General features: G+C 46.5%; 1 protein-coding gene across 5 annotated transcripts in view; it reads right to left on the bottom strand.

Moving 5' to 3' along the window:
• Nucleotides 1-18,346, bottom strand: part of PCDH1 (protocadherin 1) — a 119,618-nt gene that overhangs the window by 18,957 nt on the left and 82,315 nt on the right. The window contains exon 5 of one of the 5 annotated variants that reach the window (XR_013226468.1): nucleotides 17,864-18,040. The exons of the other annotated variants lie outside the window; for them this stretch is intronic. The gene's annotated coding sequence lies outside the window, so the exon portion shown is untranslated. The remainder of the gene's footprint in view (nucleotides 1-17,863; nucleotides 18,041-18,346) is intronic. 5 annotated transcript variants of the gene reach the window in all.

Here is an 18,346-nt window from a genome sequence, read left to right as displayed (position 1 = left end):
TCACCATTCTTTCCTGATAGCACAAGCATAAGGCTGGACACTTGCTGCTTAAAAAAAAAGTCAATGGTGAACTTCTGAAGGGTCAACAGCCACGTTCTGTGTAGTTTCTGCACTTATGCAGAATCACAGAATGCATGTAGCTGCTGATATTTACAGTACTGTAACTAATACCAGAATATTTGCCCTAATGCACTAAGATATTTGTACACAGGGGTAGTAAGAAAACATATTGGCTGAGTGAATGTGATGGGCATTCTAAAAAATACTGGGCATGGAATTGGGGTCACTGTGGGTGGGCAAGTAGTTGTGAGTTTCCTGCATTCTGCAGGGGGTTGGACTAGATGACCCTGGAGATTCCTTAGAACTCTATGATTCTATGATTCTAAGGCCAAGGTTTCCTGGAACTCTGGTTGGGAATCCCTGGTCAAGAGGGTTGCCAGATCCTAAGGTGAGAGATACAGAGAAGGGGTGTTTGCATATAGCCAGGACACCCTGCACCAGGTACTGCCCAACTTGGTACCTGTTGCTGTGGTTCTTGATTCTGCTTGTTGGTCTGCGCCCAAACCTCCTCTTCTCTGTGGGTCCCCCTTCATCCATTCATGCTCCCTCCTTTTCTGCTCTTTCCTTGTCATTTTTACACTCCTTCCATCTCTCTGTCCTTGACCCCCTACACCTCACTTCACACCTCTTCTCCAGCCAGCTGGGGGGGGGGGGTGCAGAAGACAGCCTTTCAGGTTCTCCCTCACCCTCATTTTTTGACTGCAACAGAAACCGGACAAGCAATCTGCTCCAGCCTCTCTGATGTGTTTTTGATCTAACTTGATGAAGATGTTAGCTATTCAGTCGAGTCTGACTCTTGGCGATCCTATGGCTCTACTGTCACCGCGATTTTTGATCTTGCAATGTTACTTTTAGTTGGTTAATGTTCTGGCCGGTGTCCATTTTGATCGCATCTAACCACGGTGTTCTTTGTCGGCCGGGTTTCCTTTTACCACTGATTCTTTTCAGTCTCCCCCTCCCAAAACTCGGGATATCTTTGGGATTCTAAAATATACCCCAAAACACTGATAAGCTATTTTCCAGGTATATTTTTAGCTTTGGTAGATTTGAACACAGACCCCTCATGAAAACCCCAAAGAGTCTCCTGGGCCTATTGAATAAAACACAAAGAAAGGGGGAAATTATACTAGCCACCACATGTGTGTGTGTGTGTGGCTACACACAAAGCTTACACTTTGCTTGTAGGCATGCATCTATGCATGCATGCAAGCATGCATGCATTCTTCCTGCTTGTCCTCACATTAATTTGGGTGGCCTGTGGGCATTCAGAGTGGTGGGAGCACACTGCCCCTGGTTTTGCATCACCAAGGACCCACCCTCCACATGGAAATCCCAGCCATCACGGTGTCAGCTTTGGTGCTACAAGCTGAGAGGAGGAAGAGGAAAAGAAGCTGTGGGCCAGAGTCAGCCAGGTGGTCAAATTCATCTGCCTTGCATGGCAGCCTTTCTGCTGGTTCCCGGGGGCAACATGAGTGGGAAAAGAGACACGGGAAACTGGGTCTGGATACAGTCCTCATGGGGCAGATTTTAACCCCCGTTTTTCATTTTTAAATGGCGACGGGGGGAGAGGAGGCTTTAAGATAAGTCTGGTGGGTCTGCGATCCAACGGGTGGAAAGCCTCCGCAGGCACTCCAGTCACACTGTTGCCAGGGAGATATTCCTAAGCTCTCCTCAGCCACGCTGAGGCTGCCGGCTCATTTCTCCCATAGCAACCGAATCACTGAAAGGCTGTGCAGCCCACAAGCCCTGCTTTCCCCTGGAGAGGCGAGACGAGGTGTAGGCACATGTGGAAGTTCAGAATGATGGTGAAGGCTGCAAGCTGACCTCCATCTTGGCCTCTCTGCTCCCTCCCACAAACCTGTCCCTTCCTGCTTTGACTCCCTTCCCTGGCTGTGGATAGCCTGGCCCGTCCTGGAGCCGCCCTTTGGCTCCCAGGCTCCGGCTCTCTTCCTAAGGAAGACTTTGAGCTGTCCTTCAGCTTGGTTTCTTTCTGACTGCAAAACCAGGTTCCATTTCATTTGCCATGCACTGGACCCACCTTTCTTGGAAAGAGCCTCCTAATAGGACTCCTTCCTGAAGGTAGGAGTGGGGGCATGCAAGGAATCCAGTTTCCATCCCAGTATATTTGGCACCAAACAACATATTATGAAGCCATAAGAGAGAAAGGAGGGCAAGCATTTCCAATCATTTGTCGCAGAATAATACACATCCAGGTATAATGAAAGCACAATTTGGTGGCACTCCGTCTCCCCTGTAGGTTTCTGCCTCCCACCGACTCACTGAAGCGCCTCAGTACTTTAGGCTGAAGCTGTAAAGGAGGACCCTCCATTTTTAGTTTATTGAGATGAAACTGAATAATGTGATGGTTTGTGTGTGTGTATGGTTTTTTTTGGGGGGGGGGGAGATTTATTGTGGTGCCTGAAACAAAATCCTGGATCTCTACAACACCTTCTCTTAGCCCTGGGGAGAAAAGGTGGCCAGCTTGGGCAGCAAGAAAGCTTTGATGGTCTGAAGAAGACCTCGTGAGGAAGGCCAATGGTTTGAGAACTCTGAGCTCTAGTACTGCGTCCTTAGGGCTGGAAGACTACCCCCGAAAATAAGACATGGTCTTATATTTATTTTTCCTCAAGAAGACACACTATGGCTTATTTTCAGGGGGTGTCTTATTGGTATTTAGCCGGTGCCATCAACAAAGGTGTTTGTGTGGGGAGAGAGAGACTGGGGCGGCCAAAACCGCTGCGCACAGGGGTGCTGATGCTGGCAGCGCACCAGCCGAAGCCCACACAAAAGTGCAGAGCTCTGTGCCCGCATGCAGGTGCCAGCTGGCATGTTGGTGCTGACACCACCCCTTCTCTCCCCTGGTCGCCTCGGGCGTTAGTGCAGGCCGAAGCGGCCACAACCCTACCACACACAGTTGCTGGTTGGTGCTACGGGAGAGAGACCCACAGCGCTGAATAAAATGGCAGTCACCGTATATTGTGCAAACGCTTAGAAATCCTGCTATGGCTTAATTTATGGGTATGTCTTATTTTCAGGGAAACACGGTATCTGCCGTTCATCCCTCTTGCAGGCTTCTGGATACTAGAACAAGATTCAACCCTTGTGGGTCTTTCTCTCCAGCATGGAGCGAGAGGCCTTGGAGGATGAGGGGAGCGGATGAACGGCCTTCTACATCTTCCTCCTCTTGGTGGGAGGAGCCAGTAGGTACACATGGGGAGATTACTTCTTGGTGGCTTGGAGGCTGGGCACTCAGCAGGACATTCGGCTTCCTCCTTCAGGAGGTTGTTACCAAGGTTGCCTTAGGCATGAACTGCTTCCCCGATCAGAATACATGCGAGTGGCCTGGAGAATCAGCATAGTGTGATGGTTAAGAGTGGCAGAGTCTAATCTGGAGAGCCAGGTTTGATCCCCCACTCCCCTGCATGCAGCCAACTGGGTGACTATTTACAGTTCTCTTAGAGCAGTGGTTCTCAACCTTCCTAATGCCACGACTCTCTTTGGGTCGCCAAGGCCGCCACCGCTGCCACCAGCAGTGAGGTGATGGTGGCCTCGGCGACCCCTGGGAAAAGGGTCGATTGACCCCCATAGGGGTCGCGACTCCCAGGATGAGAATCGCTATCTTAGAGCAACCTTTCTCAACTTTTTTACCATTGAGATGACCCTGAAACAGCCCTCAGGCTTTGAGAAACCCCAGAAGTGGCGAGATGGTGCAGAAAATGGTTGGGAAGCAGAGCTGTGGACACGCCCACCTGAGGCTCCTAACCTTCCCATCCCTCCAGGCTCATGTTTAGCCATTTTGGGAGGTGGGGACAGGTTGGCATGAACATATATGGTCACATCGCCTGATATCAATTAATTAATTTAATTAATTATTGGATTTTTATACCGCCACTCCAGGACCAGCCAGCTAGTCCAATAGACGCTTAACAATTTAAAAAATATATATTAAAAATAATTAACTACCATCTAATCTCTGGGTGCAGAACCTTTAGTAGCCTTTAACGTTGGTGGGGAGTCAGGACTGAGACTGCCAACTGCCTGGAGGGGGGAAATGGACAGGAGACTGGACATATTAATGGACAGGAGATTGTTTTCCTGCAGGCAGTTGGCAACCCTACGGTGTCTGACAGTGCACTCTCGGAAAGAGCCGTATGATAAAGAGAATGGATAGCAAAGGTTACTCAAAGAGGAATGAGCGCCTGGATTACAACGGCACAAAATTTCCCATGTGAAACAAAGCAGTCAAAACTATGCAGTGAGGCATGTTAAGATGTTAAATAACAGACTGCCATTCAACAGAAGAAAAGGGAAAGCTACATCTAGCTGTAGTCTAAACTGAAACCACGTTATTGACGGTATCACTGAAACTAGAGCAAATTCACTCAACTGGAAGGACTACATTTTTTCTTGGGGCAAAAAAAGCAGTTTATATTTGCATTTCTAAAAACCAAGTTTTTCACTGCGCAACAGAGCAACGCCTTGAAATAATAAATAAAACGGGCTTGTGACAATGGGTGGGCCTCCCAGCAAACTCAGGGATGACCAAAAAGCTCACCATGAACCCCAACAAACCCCAGAGGGCAACGTTACCGGGCGGCAAATGAAAAACAGAACACACAGGGTCTTCAGAATTAGAATTTTAAAAACCTTGAGGCCTGAGAACTAATTTAGCATATGTTTAATCCACTCCCAAACTGAGCATCACGCTTTGAAGACACCCTTTCCTCTCCTTTGCCCAGCGCTTGGAAAAAAGGATGCGGCTTTGATACTACCCAGCTGGCAAGCTCTGTTGCTATGCGCACTAGGTGGCCTGGTGACCTTTGTATCTAGGGCTGCTAGGCACCGGGATGCTGTTGGTGGGGGTGGTCTCTGGGTGCTCCCCCTTACCCACACCCACAAGTGCATCTGGCATACTGACATCACCCAGAAGTGACACTGGCATGTCTGAGATGTCAGGATGACGCTCTGGCTTTTGGGAAATCTCAATGGTAAAAAAAATGGCCCCTAACCATAGAGTTTTGCCCATAACCCAGAGCGTCACCTCCGGACAACGCCCAGTGTGCCAATATCACTTCGAGCACATTGGAACGTTCTTCTTCATAAGTACAGAGGCGAGTCCTGGGGATTGCTACAAAGATGGCTGTTTTTTTTTGTGGGGGGGGGAGCTAGTTTGGGGTTGTTATCTGAGAGACCCGGGCTTGAATCTCAACTTTGCCATGGAGCTTGCTGGGTGACGGGGGGCCACTCACATGCCCTCCATCTAACCCAGCTCTCAGGGTTGAGGAGATGATAGAATGGAGGTGAGGAGAACATTGTAAGCTGCTGTAGGTAGCCATTGGGGAGAAATAAATGAATAAATAGACCCTTCATGTTGACTGGGTGAGTTTACATTCAGGAAAGAAACAAGACTTTCCAAGACTGGCTTGGAAACTGACAGGCAGCACCCCCAATGGAACAGCTTTTCCATCTGCAGAAGAAGTGAGGGAGATTTCTCCTGCTTTGTCTCTCCTGTCACAGATTCCTGATGTTCTTTGCACTGTTCCTTCAGGCTCACTGACATATAGAAGCACAATTTGGGGGAGCATGGGTAGGACAGGGGTTTGCCTTGAGAGCCAGTGTGGTGTAATGGTTAAGAAAGACGGACTCTAATCTGGAGAACCAGGTTTGATTCCCCACTCCTCCTGCACATGATGCATGCTGGGTGACCGTGGGTCAGTCACCGTTCTTTCAGAGCTCTCTCAGCCCCGCCTACCTCACAGGGTATCTATTGTGGGGAGGGAAAGAGAAGGCGATCGTAAGCCATTCTGAGACTCCTCCAGGTAGTGAAAAGTGGGGCGTAAAAAACTATTCTTCTAGGAAAATCGTCATTGTTATGATTTTTAATATGCACTCTTATTATGCATTTTTAGAAATCTGTTTGGGGCTTTGCGGACCTAATGGGGGCGGGCAGGCAGGCAGGCTATACATTTTGTAAATGAATGAACTTACGCTCATGCCACTTAGGATCCAAGCTAGCGAGCAGAATGCTTTTAAGCTGGACGTTTAGATTAATGGAAAGTTGTCCTGAAAGTCTAACATGATTACATGTTGCAAGAATGAGGAAATTAGTCAAAACAAAGATGAAAGTACAGGGCATCCAATCTCAACAGGATGCCTGGAGGCTCTCTGAAGCCTAAATAAAATGCATACCGCAGATGAGGAAAGGTACTATTAAAATAAACAGGATGGTTAGGTCAAGGAAACGGTAAGATGCAAGAAGGCTTTCTTTTTAAAAGCCTTGGTTTTATATTCTGTAAACCGCCACGAGACGGCTATCGTTGAGAGTGGCGGTCTAGGAATAGAAGAATAAATAAATAAAAATAAATGGAGGTGGACAGAGAAAGCAAAAAGGGAATTTGAGGGACGCGTTGAGCGCAAAAAGAGAATTTGAGGGACGTGTTGAGTACATGGCAGCAGACATGGTTTACCCTATTTTGTCCTTATAACAGCACCATGGAACTGGCTAGGCTAGGACTGCCAAAACTTGAGCAGGTGATTCCCCAAGCTGGGATGGAGACAGGACAGAATTTTTTAAAAAATGACTGTTGGGCTGACGGTCTGACTATTTCCAGGGAAAGCCCAAAAGTGATATCGATCCCCTCTAGGAAAACTACAAACACTCGAAAGATGCGTGACATTCATCTCAGGTTTTCCTAGAAAAAGAGATGTCATACCGTCATTGACGTACCCCTGCCTGATACTCCATCTGGTCTCCCACTCTACCTTATGTTAAGCAGAGGGAGACTGGCTCTTTGTGACTGAGTGAGGAATCTGAAGTGTTTTCCGCTTCAGCTCCATCACAGTCAGAGTCAGAGTTTTGTTGGGCCTAAACACTATTATTATTATTGTTGTTGTTGTTGTTGTTGTTGTTGAATAAAACCTCATTAAAAACCTCATTAAAAACCCCATTAAAACCCCAGACAAAAAAACATCACAATTCCATACGAACAATGTAAAAGAGAAGAATGGCAGAAAAAATATAAAAAACGTAACCCTTCTCCCAGTAGCTCAAACGGGAGGTGGGAAGAGGGGGCAGATGAAACCAAGCCACCAACCTGGAGGAGGGCCAACAGATCTTTCTCGTTATGTCAGCCTCAACCATAGACCTGGCGGAAGAGCTCCGTTTTGCAGGCCCTGCGGAATGCCGAAAGCTCCCGCAGGGCCCGCAGCTCCTCCGGGAGCTCATTCCACCAGGTAGGGGCCAGGTCCTAAAAACAGTATGAAGAACCATGGAAATAAGAGGACCTGAAGAGAGCTTGGTCAGTTCGTATGGCATGTCCTGGGGTGAAGGTAAGCACTTTTGGGCTGTTACAGGATGGTGACGTGGTATTTTGTATCTTAGCCTTCTGAGATAAAAGAAATTTAGATTACTTTCATCCTTGGGCCTCTAAAGTGAATTTCAAGGATGAGCAGCACAAACTGGATTGTTAATAGCATCAAACAAGTTCAGAAAGTTTCTTTAGACATACATTACTAAGAGCGCCTCATGCAAGCCCCTGTGGCTTTGGTTTCCTCTCCCTCCCCTTTTGAAACCTTGGAGAGAGCGTTGAGAATGCCAAACAGGATGGAAACCCAAGCTGAAGGACAAGGCAGAGGGAAACATCTACCTCTGAAAATATTTGGTCTGGGAGGAATAGGTTCTTCAAGGAGAGGGCTACGTAATCTTATAATCTCATGAAGGCACACCAAGAACTCCTGGCTGAAACTTCAAACAACAGTACTAACACTGTGGAATATCAGCCATTAGAACAACCAGCCCACGGAACAGATAAATTTCTTTGCCACACTCAGTTAGATTCTTTATTATTCATATTAACTAAGTTTAAGTCAATGGGGTAAGGCAGGAAATAGCATAAAGCAGGACACGCAATCCTCTCAAGTCCTCTTCCAAGTGTGCCCTTCTTGTATGGCATTAAAAGGTAAAGGTATCCCCTGTGCAAGCACCGGGTCATGTCTGACCCTTGGGGTGACGCCCTCCAGCGTTTTCATGGCAGACTCAATACGGGGTGGTTTGCCAGTGCCTTCCCCAGTCATTACCGTTTACCCCCCAGCAGGAAGCTGGGTACTCATTTTACCGACCTCGGAAGGATGGAAGGCTGAGTCAACCTTGAGCCGGCTGCTGGGATCGAACTCCCAGCCTCATGAGCAGAGCTTCAGACTGCATGTCTGCTGCCTTACCACTCTGCGCCACAAGAGGATGGGGTAAATGTCCCCTACTTTTCAAATGCACCTTGTACCCCCCAACCCCACAACAAACCAGAAGAACACTACATTTTAACACAATGTGCTGACGGAAATTTTTATGGGTAATGATGTTCGCAGGTTTGTGTGTGTGTGTGTGTGTGTGTGTGTGTGTGTGTGTGACAATCTGGTTTGGGGCAAAACTGTATGCAAATTCTACCATAGAGTTTTGCCCCAAAGCCAGAATGTCACCCCTCCCGCCCCCAACATATCTGATGCGCTTATGTCATTTCCGGGTGGTGTCAACATGTTACTTAGGCAACCCCCTATATGGCATGTAGGTTGAAGACCTTTTCATTTATAACAACCCACAATTTCGTGTGCTAACCAAATCAGGTGAAATGTCAAACTGGGTTTGTGCCTTGTTTTCAAACCAGGAAGTCTTCCACTGGGGAACTTCCCATGAAAGTTGTGGGCAGCACACAAGCATGAGGATTTCCAAGGACAGTTCTCAGATTCAGCACATAGCTCACCAGCCATGATTTGCTCCGTTACCAAAGCACCCGCCCTTCCCATATAGTTTCAGGAGCTGCTGAAGCCCCAGGGCGTTTTACAGGAGCTGAAACCATTTTGTTATATTTGTCCCTTTAAACATACCCTATTTATTCCAGCTCCGTTTGCATTTTTCAGTTCATCACCTGCCATAAAAGCTCCTGTCCCAAAATTCCGGATACATTACGAGTGAAAGAGCTGAGCTGCTTTCAGGAATGTGCTGGTAAATTGGTTGTAATATGGTTAAGAGGCAGGAACTGAGAAACACTTGGAAGATAAGGGCCACACAGTCATCGTTTTACATGCCTGGGAGTTTCGTGAGAATTATGAGACCATATCATAATGACACAGATAAGAGAGGGCTGGCTCACGTAACGTGGGACTTGGATGGTTCTTGTGCAGGAGGCTCCCAAGGAAACTAAATTGCTATAATAGCAGAAGGAAAAACTACGAGCTGAAGCACAAAGCAAGATGGAAAGTGAAACACTGTTTTATGCCTGGAGATATGTAGGTAGCCCTAGGGGGGAGCTACAGGTGACTATGCAAACACAGCAGTCTAGTCTACAATTGCTTTACAATGCTGGGGGGCAGTGGTATTTGCATGAGAGAATCTGCACGTACAAGACAGGTGTTTAACCCCTCCCCTCCCTTCATATGCCTTCTTCCTATGACTATTTTGGATCTTCCTGTTCCTCGGCTAAGCTCCAGGAAGAGAAATAAAGCATGGGAAGGCCACTGGCTTACAGCAAAAAAATAAAAAAAAATAGTTCCTGTGCTCATAGATACATACAATAACACAGTAATATAAAAGTCCAAAATTCTAAGTCTTGTTTATTATCCAGTCCTTGGAAGCCAAAGGAGAAATTCTCTATAATGCATTCTGAACGGGATTCCGGCATAATAAAACCTGTTTCATGAGGATGAGTTGGTACCAGAAAAATACCTCCTGGAGTTGCTCAGCATAAAGGTGAGACACAAGCCATGATGAGCCAGGTGCCATTGTCAGCAAATATCCTGACGTTTGTTTAATGCTGCTGAAGAAAGATATGAAACAGGCTTAGCTATAGTGGGATCCTGTTCAGCATGCATGATAGAGAACTTCCCCATTGGCTTCCAAGGAATGGACAATAAACAGAACTTAGAATTTGGGATTTACATATGATTGTGTTATTGTATGTATTTATGAACTCACAAACTAAATTTTTGCTGTTTTCTTCTTTGTGTGTTGCTTGAAGAAGGGCCAGTGGCTTAGGCAGCAAGTATTTGCTGGGGACAGATCCCACATCTGGCCGGCACTCCAACAACTCGGCTGGCTCCAAGTTGAATTCCGGATTAAGGTTTTGGGAATCACCTTCAAGGCCGTACCTTGACTGGACCAGTGTATTTGAGAGACCGCCTCCCTATCTATACCCCCCAAAGAGCCTTACACTCTGCCACATCCAACTGGCTGCAGATCCCTGGCCCCAGAGAAGCACGTCGGACCTCAACAAGGGCCAGAGCCTTCTCAGTCCTGGCCCCCACCTGGTGGAACCAGATCCTGGAAGAGATCAGGTCCCTGCTTGAACTTCCACAATTCTGCAGGGCCTCCACCAGGCATTTGTGCAAGGCCAACTGACTCAAAACATCTGCTGGTCATCGTCCACCTCCCCCACACCAGATGACCTTCCATGACTGAACAATCTGACCTGCCCAATGATTGTCATTGTTATTGTTCTGTTAAAATACTGTTCTGGTTGTCATGTCATGTTATGATTATGTTATGCCATGTTATGTTATGATTGTTATTTATTGCATTGTTATAATATTCTACGTAACCATTCTACAACATTTTAATGTAAATTGCCCAGAGCCTTATGGAAGGGTAGTAGAGAAATCTAAATATAATAAACAAACAAATAAAAAAGACTACACACACAATATAGCCCAGATGTCTCCCCTCTAAATCCCCTCTCCTGTCCCTTAGCAAATGTGGGTTTGAAATGCTGCCCTCAAGCAAAGGCACCAGTACTTGATCCTTTTTGGCTAGGGGTTCAGCGAGGGGCATCAGCAGGCACAACTAAATTTGAGGAATGGACACTATTTTGGGAAAATCTGAAAATGATTCCTAGCATTCTGGTTTAAACGCCTGAAACTCAACCCCTCCAAGACGGAGGTCCTGTGGCTGGGCAGGAAGGGGACAGACAAGGAAGCGTGCCTACCCACCTTGGTTGAGGTGCAACTCAACATTGTGCCTTTGGCAAGGAACTTGGGGGTGATTCTGGATTCCTCCTTATCTGTGGTCATAGCGAAGGTCGCAGGAGTAACCTGCTACTAGCAAAGCTACTAGCGCTCTACCTGTCCTCGGCACACTTGGCCACAGTGATCTATGCAATGGTCACCTCCATATTGGACTTCTGTAACTCGCTCTATGTGGGCCTGCCCTTGTCCTTGACCAGGATATTGCAACTGGTGCAGATCGCAGCTGCTAGGGTCCTCACAGGGACATCTTGGATTGCCTACATCAGGGGTAGTCAAATTATGGCCCTCCAGATGGCCATGGACTACAATTCCCAAGAGCCCCAGCCCGTGCTGAGGCAGTTGCATTGGTTGCCAGTTGTGGCCCAAGTCAGGTTCAAAGTTTTGGTACTTATATTTAAGACCATCTGCGGTCAGCACCCCACCTATCTGAGGGACGGCTTGCCTGCTTATGCCCCCCGCAGGGCGCTTTGCTCTGCAGGAGCTAATTTACTGGTGGTCTCTGGCCTGAATGATGTTCGTTTTGTCCTTGATCCAGGCCAGGGCCTTTTCAGTCCTGGCCCCAACCTGGTGGAAGGAACTCCTGGAATAGTTGAGGGCCCGGACAGAGATGTCAAAGTTGTGCAGGGCCTGCAAGATGGAGCTCTTCCACCAGGTCTTTGGTTGAGGCCAGGGCGCTTTTGAGCGAATGAGATCTAGGCAGCTCCTTTTTATCCTCCTGGACGTGTTACCCATCTGAGTGAACGAGGGGATTGGGAGAGTCATTTGTTGTCGACTGGTTTTTGGATTATGATGTCATTTGTAAGGGGTTTTATACTGGGTTTTAACAGGGTTTTATTCTGGATTGTTACCCACGACAAGCTGGTTTACGGGAGTGGTGGGATAGAAGCTAAATCATTCCTATCCAGTGGAATTCCATGGGCTCTGATTGGCTGATGCATGAAGCTGAAACCACAAGGATTTGTTCAGAGTCCAGAAGGAGAAGCAGGAGTTTTGGGGCTGAGGAGGATTGACTACAAGAAGCATCCATCATAGATCCAAGTGGGTTGAAGGGCTTCCAAAACATTTGGCTAACTAATTGCTTGAATAAATTCCACCGGCTGTTCTTGTCACTAACAGTTGCTGGCACTCTGCCTTTTGGGGTGATGGTAGATGCCACAGCCTTTTATTCCTCTTCTGTTATCTCTCTAGCCAGCATCTTGTTGACAGAGAAAACATGTGCTTTCCTGTATTTTGGGGTTTATTGAAGGGCTATGGTAAGATGAAAGATGGTGGTCTAGCATTGCTGATGAGCACCACATTTGTGGAATTTGCACTTGACCAGTGGCCTTGGAATTTTGGGGTGGGGTCCGGGAAATCAAAAAGTCTAGCTAGATTGGGCTCAGAAAATATACTAAGGCTGCCATCCCAATTAAACTTCCTGAGCAATAAGGTGTCTGGATTAAATGAGACTTACTTCTGAGTAGACCTGATCAGGCTGGCTGGCTCCCTAAAAGTGAATCCTGTGCATTTTTATCAGGTTTTTTTTCCCCACTGTCAGAGTAGTTCAGCAGTGGAATCAGCTGCCTAGGGAGTTGGTGAGCTCCCCCTCACTAGCAATCTTAAGCAGCAGTTGGACAGATGGTTATCCTGGATGCTTTAGGCTGATCCTGCATTGAGCCAGGGGGGGATGGACTACATGGCCTGTATGTCTCCATTCAACTCTATGATTCTATGAATAATTAGTAAAGTGCATGGTTAGATATGAGTCTTCAACAGTAAATCTCCAAGATAGGTGCCATTACAGAAAATCAAAATGATTTCCAAAGGTGGAGGGCATGAAAAAACGGCATTGGTGTACAATGCTGAGTGCAAGCAAGCACTCCGGTCTTAGGATACGGAAACCTTTACTAGCCCTTGAATTGAGCCTGGCAGCAGTGTGAATCTCTTAAGAATTGAGAAATATGCTCCGAGTCATTAATGCCCATCAAAAATTGTACCACGACATTTTGCACCAACGGAATGACTTATTAACCTGAACTCTGCCTGAAGTTTTTTTTTTAATGCAAAATCATGATCAAGTTGGAAAAATAAATTCATAAAATGTACAGTGATGACCTGTCAGCCCACCACTGGTGAGCCTAAGACTCTACCTGTGACTGTTTAGCCAAAGGTCTGGCTCTGTCTCATTTGTGAGTTGACCTGGAGAACAAACCAGGTGAGCAGGGAGAAAGATCGGGCAGGAGCAGGCCACCTGACGTAGCTGAACTTTGTCTGCGAAGGGTCAATGGCCAGCTCAGGAAAGCCGATGCCTGGCTCAGTGGAAATCCCAGAGAGAGATGGGCCCAATCAGGCATAGCTGCCTTGACAGCTGCTAGTCTCAGCATTTCGATCCAATCAAGATGCTTTGGGGCACAGTATTCTGTCGACTTGCTAACAAGGGGACCCTTGGGTATATCAGCTTGTAACTTTTTGCTGCCAAAGCAGACACTTCTCTTGTGGCTAGACTGTCTCCTTCCTGCTTTTCTTACACAGGAGCTTTCTGAGCTCCTCTCTGCAAACTATCTTCACCCCAAAGCCTATTTCTTGAGAATTTTCCAAGGACTTGGGAATATCTCCCCCTTCTGCCTCAAACAATACAGGTTTTCCCCTGAACCTTCATCTGACATCTCTCTTACTCCCTCCAAGACCAGAGAAGTCCAGTTCTTTAGTTTATGTTATTGTGTCTGCTATTGCTAGACTCCTCCATTACAGACATGCCTGGTGTTGGATCCAGACTGCATATTCTGAGAGTCCAGCTAGCCTGAGGATCCAGCTAGTCTGCTCCCCACCACTAGCTTTTGTCCACGTTCTCCTCCTCTCTTCATGTTTTGGATTATTGCTTGACTTAAAACTAAGGTTTCGTGCTACAATGCATTTCAATATTCCTTGATGAAATGTCACTTGACTTATTTCCATCCCTCCTCAATAAGTGATCTCTGGTCATTCTACTAAATGCCAGTCCCTGTTTCCATTCCCCAGTCTGTGTTAGAACTTTGCCCCTTTTGTTTTAAAGACCCCTTTGAAATACTGTTAGGACCAGAATAATGTTAGGATCTAGAGCAGGGGTAGTCAACCTGTGGTCCTCCAGATGTCCACGGACTACAATTCCCATGAGCCCCTGCCAGCAAATGCTGGCAGGGGCTCATGGGAATTGTAGTCCGTGGACATCTGGAGGACCACAGGTTGACTACCCCCGAGTACAGCTCCTTTAGGACAAAAGTACGTGGAAGGTTTCTCTCTTATGCTCATGCATTCCCAGAATGAATGTGGCCCTAAATAGGAAGCATGAGGCATCATGCACACAAATCTGAGTCTAGTACAAAGGAACAGGCACAGTGAGACTTGCTAAGACAACCTTTCTTAGGAGTCTGTGATTTTCTATATTGCTAAAGTCAGTCCCAATGTGCATGGCAATTTTCTAGCATTCTTATTTCTGTGTTTCCTGTGCTAGAGGAGAAGGAAGAGGAGAGCTGCTGAGTCACAACCAACTCATCCTTGGGGTTTTCCAGACAAGAGAGGGCGAGAGGTGCTTGGCCATTGCCTACCACTGCGTAATAGTAATAGTAATAATAGTAATAGTAATAGTCAAGAGCCTCTTGTAGCACAGAGTGGTAAGGCAGCAGACATGCAGTCTGAAAGCTTTGCCCGTGAGGCTGGGAGTTCGATCCCAGCAGCCGGCTCAAGGTTGACTCAGCCTTCCATCCTTCCGAGGTCGGTAAAATGAGTACCCAGCTTGCTTGGGGGTAAACGGTAATGACTGGGGAAGGTACTGGCAAACCACCCCGTATTGAGTCTGCCATGAAAACGCTAGAGGGCGTCACCCCAAGGGTCAGACATTTACCTTTACCTTTTTATTAGTAATAGTAATAATCTTTTGTCTTTTGGGCCCCAGCCTCTTTCCTTCCTATGAGGCTCAGGGCAAGTAACATCAACAGTAAAATACAGTTATAAATAATATTAAAACACATTTTAAATTAATTAAATTAAAGACATTTTACAATCCATGCCTCTGCCCGTAGATAACATCAGTCTTCTTTGTAAGTTTCCTATTTAAATATTGACTCCTATGGGGTTGCCACCCTCCAGGGAGTGGCTGGGGATCTCCTGGGATTACAACTGTAGAGAGAAATCAGTTCACCCGGAGAAAGCGGGCAATTTGAATTGTAGACTCTATGGCATTATATGTCATTCAAGTCCCTCCCCTTCCCACATTCCACTCTTCTTAGGCTCCACCCACAGAATCTCCAGGTATTTCTCAACCCAGAGCTGGCAAGCCTACCATGATTAAGCTCCCAACCTTTAACAAGGCCAGGCTAAGCTAGGCTGCTTAGAATTATCCAAATTAATCTGAATTAATAAAATTAATCAGACAATTTCACAGTACCTAGAATTTTTTTTTTAAAATATCAGATCGGAAGAACTTAAGGCTGGGGCAGCCTTTTTAATATTTTTCAGGCTAAAGGGAGCCCCAGAACTGGACTGGAAATGATGCCCTACCTGAGGAGGACTGAGGGGGGAAGACAAAGGAAGTAGGAATAAGCGTCCATGCTCTGTCCCCTAACTCAGGTGTTATAACCATGCAAGAATGTCACCCCTACGTCAATGGAAGCGGCAGGTTCCTAGCATTCAGCTGTTCTGATCGAGCAGTAATCTCAGGGCTCTCTCAGCCTCACCTCCCTCACAGGGTGTCTGTTGTGGGGAGAGGAAAGGGAAGGCGAATGTCAGCCGCTTTGAGACTCTTTTTGGCAGTGAAAAGTGGGTTATAAAAACAACATTCTTCTTCATTCATGGCAGTTCTGGTAATAGCTTGTGCCCAAGTCCATTAAGGCGGAATACAGGGGAAAGGCTGGGGAGCTCTCACAGAAGGTTCCTGGGGAATTCTGCTCGGGGATCCCTGATCTCGGGGTCTAGAAGGACAGGTTCTCACTCTGCTGACATAACTCTCCTTTTCCATTTCAGCAGAGTCAGGAGAGGCAGAGATTCTTTTGTTTATTTGTCTACCCCACTGTCTCCACCAAAGGCGCTCAATGCAGCTTACAGCCAATTGGAACAATACATAAACAACCTCTAAAATGCCAGCACAGAATAATCATATATCAAAATAGCAGCAGTAAAATAAACAGTGCACACACTGAAACAGCAAAATCAAGAGTGCATCTCTGGGCAGCTTCAGAACAACAGAAGCAATAAAGAGAAAATTAAAAAGAAAACATCAAAAAAAAATAGCAATGAAATTGAAATTAATCGGCACCAAAATAATCAGCAGCAATGATATAAAATAGAGGCCAGATATGACATACCAGTGCTTAAAGCTTGAAGGGCGCAATGCACAATACACACAGGAACAGATATAGAGCTGCCTTAAACTGAAAAAGACAGCGATGTATTGAGGTCAGAATTGTCTGACTACCAAAAGTTATCTAGAGCCTGCTCTTTTCAACTGCAGATGCCAGGGATTGAACCTGGGACCTTCAGCATGCTAAACAGATATTCTACCCCTGAGCCACAGTCCATCAAGCTGCATGCAGCCTACTGATCTATCAAGGTCAATGCTGTCTTCTCTGACTGGCAGCGGTTTTCCCGTGCCTCATGCAAATCCTTTCACCTAAATTCTTATCAAATCTTTTAAACTGGAGACCCCGGGGATTAAAACTAGGACTTTCTGCATGTTGAGCAGATGTTCTACCACTGAACCACAACTCTTCTCTTGAGCATTATCAAAAGGAAATTGGGGAGAACAGTCACATCTTGCTGATGTGTTATGAACCAGCTGACATTTCCAGATTGTCTTGAGAGGCAGCCCCATACAAAATACCTTGCAGTAGTCCAGCCTGGATTGTGATTATAGCAAGGATAATGGTAGCCTTAGCAACGTTTTCTAACAATAACAGGATGAAGTTGGCCAAAAGTGCAGCATGTCACAGAAAAGACTTCCATTGTAGTAAACACAGGCCTAATAGTATCCTGGAACTACATGTGCTCTTTAAAGCAACATGCTTTGTTAATCATATCATGGTTTAAAGACTGCGGCTTCAGGTGCTGCCTAAATGCAACCATCATACCGAACAGGCTAATGGATTGTTCGGTGTAAAGCAGCAGGCAGTGGATGCATTTTGCCAGCTTCTTAGCCTGCATGGAGACAGCATACACACTGGGATAGGATCCTGTTAAAACCTTTTTCTCTGATGTGTTTGCTTATGACATGCAGAGCTTTTATTTTTTAAAAACGACGGGATGAGATTCGGAATAAACACTTTCAACATTGCCTGGTAGGCTTTCTCCCTGGCTCTTCGACTCTCGTGAATGATTCCAGGTGCTTCGCCTCTTGAAATGCTTCCCATTCTGGCTGGGAATGGGTCCAATGTTTTCATTGTTATCTATTTGTGTTTCAACTAGGGCTTTAATTCTTGTAAGCCACCCTGAGCCCGCCTTTAGGCGGGGAGGGTTGGGTAAAAATCTAAAGTATAAATCAAAGTCAAAAAACTCTGTCCCTACCTGAAGCAGTCATTATACGGTCCAAGGCCATAAAAATGACCCTCCAGACAAATGCAGTCCAGTCCAGACTGCTACCACTCCAACTGATCACCCAATTGTGCTTTGCGTAGGTGCTCTGAAACCTCACTCTTCAGGATGTCCTGATTCTTGAGGCATGCTAATCAGAATAAAAGGTGGCTTCAAGGTCAACAGGAAAGGCGTGGGCTTCCCTAGCGAATGATAACAACACGGCTGGAATGGGTCTTTTTGTTGCACTGATAAACATCTTAGACCATAATACCTTGACTAGGCAGAGTTGCTCTTGTGTAACTATTTCAGAGCATGGCCTTTGGAAACCCATCTCATAGAACTGCCTGTCTTCAATCCCCTCTTGCTGGCTGGGCGGCTGTGATGTCTTAGCATGCTCATAAACTGTCTGAAGGCTCAAGGAAACATTAATACAATGTCCAAATTCGTTCTGTAGAGGAAGTAAAATGTCATTTTGGTCAGGGAAAAGACTCACACAGGATACAGGAACAGACTGGGCCGTGTGCTCGAAAGCGACATGGGAGGTGTGTGCGGAAACTGGGGCGGGGGTGGGGGCAAGCTAAAAAGGAAGAGGCTGGGGGAGGTCAGTGGGCAGAGGAAGGTGTGTCAGCATCTTGGAGGGAAATACTGGTTGAGGGGAAAGGGGAATGAGGGAAGCAGAGCCTGGGAAAAACATCACACAGGCTTCGTGGTAATGCAGCCCCTTGGCTATTAGGCCTATCCCCTTTCCTGTTTT

The sequence above is a fragment of the Paroedura picta genome, chromosome 14 (genome assembly GCF_049243985.1).
Source record: "Paroedura picta isolate Pp20150507F chromosome 14, Ppicta_v3.0, whole genome shotgun sequence".
Taxonomy (NCBI): domain Eukaryota; kingdom Metazoa; phylum Chordata; class Lepidosauria; order Squamata; family Gekkonidae; genus Paroedura; species Paroedura picta.
Note: the sequence above shows the minus strand (reverse complement) of the source record. Positions and strands in the feature narration are given on the sequence as shown.